The 7,917-nt window shown below is 44.0% G+C and overlaps 1 pseudogene; it reads right to left on the reverse strand.

The window, feature by feature from the left end:
• Window positions 1-604: 604 nt before the first annotated feature.
• The window catches only part of LOC102757328, a 14,468-nt pseudogene continuing 7,155 nt past the window's right edge, over window positions 605-7,917 (reverse strand).

The raw sequence follows: 7,917 nt of genomic DNA on the forward strand, positions 1-7,917 counted from the left end.
GCCCGCAAGGGTCAGGCCTCAGGCGGTGCAAGGGGTCACGGACCTCTAATGGTCGGACCTCCAAAGGGCTAGCGCAGCGGTTCTCAACCTGTGGGTCGCGGCCCCTTTGGCGGTCGAAGGACCCTTCCACAGGGGTCGCCTAAGACCATCCTGCATATCAGATATTTACATTACAATTCATAACAGTAGCACAATTACAGTTATGAAGTAGCAATGAAAATAATTTTATGGTTGGGAGTCACCACAACATGAGGAACTGTATTAAAGGGTCGCGGCATTAGGAAGGTTGAGAACCACTGGTCTAGGGACTCCTACATTCACCAAGGGGCAGAGTGGCCGCCTGGGGGCCAAATTAGTTCGTGGTTGACTGGCCAGGAGGTCCTACCCTCTGACTCCCTCTTGGCCATTCCTCATGTCCCATCCTTGGGATAAGGGAGAATCACGACCAGCCACTGATGCAGGCAACATCACCCACCTCCACCCCTCCGCCTTCTGGAAAGGTCCTCATTACTGATTTTCGTCCCACCTGGCCCTCCACCGGCAGGATATCCCAAATTTTGGTCAGGGGCATTCTTGTCACTATCAAAGGTCACAAACTACAGCCTCACGAGCCAGGTTCTTCCCCAGATGTGTATTTTTTTGCTATTGTTAAGGCACCACAAACTTTGAACACGTAGAAGCCTGAAAATTGGGACTCAGAGAATGGGTCTCAGAATTAGATGAGGTCATACTATATGAAATTAAAGACACCCAAGAAGCACTCAGAGAGGGTTAGCTTTTATTACTACCTCAGGAATAAGCCAACAAACACTTGATTAGCCAACAAACAAAAAAAGTGAAAGAATATTTCTTAAATATTGAAGGAACTATGGCTAAAAAAAGTGATGGGCCTAAGAGATTTTGCAAATGAATTCTTTAATATTTCACTTGTGAAAAAACAATTTCTTAAGTCCTAGTGCTGGAACCAACAAGAAGGGAACAGATTGCACCACTTCAGAAAGAGCACGCCAGTTGTGGGGTTATATATTTGGGGAACAGAATGCTCACATAAGCATCCAATTTGAAAAGTAAGCATGATTCCACAAGATCAAGCAAGCATCACGTCTGTACAGTCTCAGGCAGGAGAGCTGGAAGGGAGGGGTGTGCTGACTTCCAGTCGGGAGGAAAACAGCTGCAACGTAAGTGAAGCTCACCTAGTGCTGAATTGGGCCAACCAGGCCTACTCCCAACAGTCACCTGGCAGGGCCAGCTCACCTGAAGCGCCAGACGTTGTCAAAAAGAGATGAGAAACCACCAGATCTGATTTAAATGGGAGGATCCAGAGACAGTTCCCAAGCTCTAAAGAAGATGCGGAATACAGCCTTCTCCCAGCTCTTAGTGTAGGTCAGTGTATTTTCCTTTTGACTAGAACTGATGCTACAATATGGTGCTTCCCAAACTTTTCCACAACACAGCTCACAGAAAATGGAAATATTTAGACATCACACTGGGAGGAAAAGTCAAGATTGTTGAAATGGGAGCTCACTACCCTGGGGCTCTAGTCACCTAGTAATCCCCTTAAGGCTGAAGGGGATCAGTGTCTGTTCCTGTAACAACCCCTAACCCCCAACAAGCAGTGGGAAGCATTTTTAAAGAAATTACTCTGATGATATAATCCTGGTAAACATATGTGCATCTAATATAGGAGCACCTAAATATGTTTTTTTTTTTAAATCTTCCAGAGGATTTTAAGGTAGAGAGATCAACAACAATACAGTCATCGTAGGGAATTTTAACACCCCACTGACTTCACTGGATAGATCTTCCAGACAAAAAATTAACAAGGAAACAGTGACTCTAAGAACACACTGGATCAGATGGGTTTAATTGACATTTATAGAACATTTTACCCCAAAGCTGCAGAATATACATTCTTCTCAAGTGCACATGCATCATTCACAAATATTGTCCACATGTTAGGACACAAAACAAGTCTCTGCAAGTTCAAGAAGACTGAAATCATTTCAAGCATCTTCTCAGATCACAGTGGAATGAAATTAGAAATCAACTACAGTAAAAACATTCAAACTCATGAAGGCTAAATATCATGTTATTAAAACAATGAATGGGTTAACAATGAGATCAAGAAAGAAATAAAAAACTTTTGGGAAACAAATGAAAATGAACACACAACTACCCCAAATCTCTGTGACATAGCAAAAGCAGCACTGAGAGGGAAGTTCATAGCACTATAGGCTATGAACAAGAAAACAAGAAAAGTTAATAATAAACTATTTAGCCCTACAACTTAAAGAACTAGAAGGAGAACAACAAGAAAATCCCAGAGTAAATAGAAGGAAGGAAATAATAAAGATTAGAGCAAAAGTAAATGACATAGAGACTAAAAAAATAAAAGTAAATCAGTGAAACAAAGAGCTGGTTCTTTGAAAGGATAAATAAGATTGATGAACTGTTAGCCAGACTCATCAAGAAACAAAGAGAGAGGATCCAATTAAATCAGAAACAAAAGTGAAGTAACCACTGACACCACAGAAGTACAAAGGACTGTAAGAAAATACTGTGAACAACTATATGCCAACAAGCTGGACAATTTGGATGAAATGGAAAAATTCGTAGAAAAAATACAATCTCCCAAAGCTGAATCAGGAAGAATCAGAAAAACTGACTAGGCCAATAACCACTGATGAAATAGAAGCAGAAATCAAAAACTCCCAGCAAACAAAAGCCCTGGCCTGGATGCCTTCACAGGGGAGTTTTACCCCACATTCAAAGAACTAACACCTATACTTCTCAAACTATTCCAAAAATCCAAGAGGAAGGAACACTTCCAAGTTGTTTTTATGAAGCCAGCATTATCCTAATTCCAAAACCAGATAAAGACACTACAAAGAAAGAGAGTTACAAGCCAATATCCCTAGTGCACATAGATGCTAAAATCCTCAATAAAATATTAGCAAATCAGATCTAGCAATATATTTTTAAAAATCATACCCCATGACCAAATGAGATTTATTCCAGGGATACAAGGCTGTTACAATATTCACAAATTAATAAATGTGATACACCACATAAATAAACTAAAGGACAAAAATCACATGATACATCACATATCAATAGACACAGAGAAAGCATTCGACAAAATCCAACACCCATTTTCGATAAAAACTCTCAGCAAAGTGGGAATAGAGGGAGCATATCTCAACATGATAAAGGCCATAAATGACAAACCCACAGTGAGTATAATACTGATTGGGCAAAAACTAAAACCATTTCCCCTAAGAATAGGAACAAGACAGGGATGTCCGCTTTCACCACTCTTATTCATCAGACAAAAAGAAGAAATAAAAGGCATTAAAATTGGAAAGGAGGAAGTAGAATTCTCACTATTCACAAATGACATAATATTATACAGAGAAAACCCTAAAGACTCCACCAAAAAACTACTAGATTTAATAAATGAATTTGGCAATGTAGCATAATATAAAATGAACACCCAAAAATCAATGGATTTTTTATATACCAACTAGAGGTTCAGTGCACAAAATTCGTGAACTGGTAGGGTCCCTAGCAGCTGCCAGCTACTCTCTCCCTTCCTCCAGCCACCTGCCCCCTGCCGCTGCTGCTGGTCACCATCTGCGGGGTCCTATTGCTCCGCCAATCGCCCCGCCACTGCCTGGCTCCCAGACACTGAGGGAGCCAGGCAGTAGCCCCTTCCCCCACCGCCACTGCTGTTCACCCTGTGATCAGATGTGGGGGCATCGGGCCCCCGCCTGGCTCCCTCAGCACCTGGGAGCCCAGAAGTGGCAGGGCAATCGGATCGGCGGGGCAATCGCCCCTGCCCGGCAACCAGTGGCTTGGCTCACACCTGCCTTGGCCTGGGTCCACCCACTCACCTGCTCCACCATCCCACCCCAGTCCCACTCTCTTCGGGGCCTACAGCGCCTCCATTGCTGCCCACTGCCAGCACCATGTTGTCAAGACCCGTCATGTTCTGCGCCACCCCCTGGTGGTCAGCACACATCATAGCAAGCAGTCAAACTCCCGGTCAAGGGGACAATTTGCATATTAGGCTTTCATTATATAGGACTAGAGGCCCGCATCCCTCCCCTGCCAGCCTGATCCCCCTAACTGCTCTCCCCTGCCAATCTGATCCCCTTAACTGCTCTCCCCCACCAATCTGATCCCCTTAACTGCTCTCCCCCGCCAATCTGATCCCCTTAACTGCTCTCCCCCGCCAATCTGATCCCCTTAACTGCTCTCCCCCGCCAACCTGATCCCCCTAAATGCTCTCCTCTGCCAACCTGATCCCCCTAACTGCTCTCCTCTGCCAACCTGATCTCCCTAACTGCTCTCCTTTGCTGGTCTGATCACCCATAACTGCCTCTGCCTTGGCCCCGCCACCATGGCTTCGTCCGGAAGGATGTCCAGCCTAATTAGCATATTATCCTTTTATTAGTATAGATAGAGGCCTGGTGCATGGGTGGGGGCTGGCTGGTCTGCCCTGAAGGGGGTCCCAGATCAGGGTCGGGTCCCTTGGGGGGCAGGGCCAGCCTGGGTAAGGGGTCTGAGGCGGTTTGCAGGCTGGCCACACCCTGATTGGGTGGGGGGTCCTCGCTGGGGGACGGGGCCAACCTGAGCAAGAGACTGAGGGCCGTTTGCAGACCAGCCACACCCCCATTGGGGTGGGAAGGTCTCTGCTGGGGGTGGGGCCAACCTGGGTGAGGGGCTGAAGGTCTTTTGCAGGCTGGCCATGCCCCCATCAGAGTGAGGGTCCTGCTGGGAGGTGTGGCTGGCCTGGGTGAGGGGCTGAGGGACGTTTGCAGGCCGGCCACACCCCCATTGGGGTGGGGGTCCCTGCTGGTGTCAGGGCGGCCTGGGTGAAGGCCTAGGGACAGTTTGCAGGCCAGCCAAGCCCCGGGCTTTGTCCAGAAGGACATCCTGAAGGTGTCCGGAAGGTCTCCCGGTCTAATTAGCATATTACTCTTCTATTAGTATAGATAGATGGTCCCCACTTGTTTATTTTTTTATTTGGTTACTTGTGCTTTAGGTGACATATCCAAAAATATTATGCCAAGACCAATGTGAAGGAGCTTTGTCCCTATGTTTTCTTCTAGGAATTTCAGGTCTTACATTCAAGTCTTTAATTCATTTTGAGTTGTTTGTGAGTGATATAAGATAGGGGTTCGTTTTCATTCTTTTGCATGTGAAAATATAATTTTCCCAGCACCATTTATTGAAGAGACTGTCTTTTCTCCATTGAGTATTCTTGCCTCCCTTGTCAAATATTAGTTGACCATATGAACATGGGTTTATTTCAGAGGTCTTGATTCTATTCCATTGGTCTATGTGTCTGTTTTTATGCAAGTACCATATTATTTTTACAGCTTTCTAGTATAGTTTGTAGTCAGGAAGTGTGATACCCCAGCTTTATTCTTCTTTCTCAAAATTGCTTTGACTATTTGGGGGCTTTGTGGTTCCATAGAAATTTTAGGATTGTTTTTTCTATTTCTGTTTTTAAAAAAACAATGCCATTGAAATCTTTATAGGAATTAACTAAATGTACAGATAGCTTTGGGTAGCGTATGCATTTTTTGTTTTTGTTTTTGTATTTTGTTTGTTTGGGTTTTGTTTGTTTTTGTTTTGATTTTTTTTTGTATTTTTTGTGTGTATGCATTTTAAGAATATTAACTCTTCCACCCAGCTGGTATGGTTCAGTGGGAGTATCCCTCTCCCTTTCTCTCTCTCTAAAAATCAATAAAGATGTTTTTAAAAATATATTATCTCTTCCAATCCATGATACCATGAGGTATCTTTCCATTTGTTTGTGTCTTCTTCAATTTCCTTCAATATCTTATAGTTTTCCATGTAGAGCTTTCATTTCTTTGGTTAAATTTATTCCTAAAGATTTCATTTTGGGTTTTTTTTTTAATATATTTTTATTGATTTCAGAGAGGAAGGGAGATGGAGAGATAAAAACATCAATGATGAGAGAGAATCGTTGATCAGCTGCCTCCTACACACCCTGCACTGGGGATCAAGCCCACAACCTGGGCATGTGCCCTGACTGGGAATTGAACCATGACCTGGTTCATAGGTCGATGCTCAACCACTGAGCCATGCTGGCCAGGCAGGATTTCGTTGTTTTGATGCTATTTTTTTAATATGCTTTTATTGATTTTTAGAGGGAGAGAGAGAAAAAAAAAAATGGATGGGAGTGAGAAATGTTAAGTAGTTGCCACCTGCACATACCCAGACCAAGGATCAAACCTGCAACGTGGACCTGTGCTCTAACTGGGAATCGAACTGGCGATCATTCAGTGCAAGGGATGACACTCAACTGTTTTGACTCTATTTTAAAGGGAATTGTCTTCTTTCTTTTTCAGATAATTCACTGTTAGTGGATAGTAACACTACTGATTTTTGAATTTTTTTAAATATATTTTTATTGATTTTTTACAGAGAGGAAGGGAGAGAGATAGAGAGTTAGAAACATCGATGAGAGAAAAACATCGATCAGCTGCCTCCTGCACACTCCGTACTGGGGATGTGCCCACAACCAAGGTACATGCCCTTGACCGGAATCGAACCTGGGACCTTTCAGTCCGCAGGCCGACGCTCTATCCACTGAGCCAAACCGGTTTCGGCATCGTTTCACTTTAAGTCACAGTTTCCAAGGACCTATAGGCCATATTAAATAAGGACTTACTATACTATATTGAATAGGAGTGGTGAGAATGAGCATCCTTTTCTTGTTCCTAATCTTAGAGGAAAAACTTTCAACATTTCACCATTGAGTATGATGTTGGCTGTGGGCTTGTCATGTACGGCTTTTATTATGTTGAGGTATGTTCCTTCTACACCTAATTTGGTAAGTTTTTTATAATGAATGAATGTTGAATTTGTCAAATTGAGATGACCTATTGAGATGTCTATTGAGAAGATCATGATTTTTATCTTTCATTCTGTTAACACTAGGGGCCCAGTGCATGAATTTGTGTACCTTGAAAGGAACAGTGGGCCACAAGGCTGCTGTGGGCACAGGGGCGGGTCTTGGCCCATCCTCTGCGCCCCGGCCCGGCCCTTCCAGCCCTGGGCCCCCAGTCACCTGTTTGCAGGCAACTCCGCTCCCACAGCCACACGGCTGGTGCCGGCCCCAGGATTGCACCTGCTGACAGCACTGAGCAATCCAGGCGCTGGCAGCGGGTGCAAGTGCCGGGCAGGCCCGCAGCGTGTGGGAACAAAGAATTTTCAGTAACCACCAGAGGCTCACCCTGATGACAGCAACTGGTGCCCCGCCTTAGTCTGACGCCTCTGCTCAACTGCTCACCATCCCGCCGCGGCCAATGCCCGCCATGTACCGCACTCTGCCATCTGCTGACAACACCAGCCATGTTCTGCGCACGCCCCCTGGTGGTCAGCACACGTCACAGCGACCGGTTGTTTGGTTGTTCTGCTGTTCGGTCTATTTGCATGTTAGCCTTCTATTATACAGGATGATGCATCACATTTATCTAATTGTATATGTTGAACCATCTTACTTCCCAGGGATAAATACCACTTGATCATGGTGCTATGATCCTTTTAATGTGATACTGAATTTGGCTTGCAAATATTTTGTTTAGAGTTTTTGCATTTATCTTCATCAGGGATATTGGCCTGTATTTTCTTCTCTTGTGGTGTCCTTATCTGGCTTTGATATCATGGTAACACTGGCCTTATAAAGTGTTTCCTCCCCTTTGATTTTTTGAAAGAGTTTGGATATTGGCATTAATTCTTCAAATGTTTTGTAAAATTGACCAGTGAAACTGTCTGGTCCTGAGCTTTGCTTTGTTGGGAGGGTTTTTATTACTGATTAAACCTTACTTGTTATAGGTAACAAGTATTTTCTATTTTCTATTTCTGATTTAGTTTTTGTAT

This window comes from Myotis davidii, unplaced genomic scaffold (genome assembly GCF_000327345.1).
Source record: "Myotis davidii unplaced genomic scaffold, ASM32734v1 scaffold77, whole genome shotgun sequence".
Taxonomy (NCBI): domain Eukaryota; kingdom Metazoa; phylum Chordata; class Mammalia; order Chiroptera; family Vespertilionidae; genus Myotis; species Myotis davidii.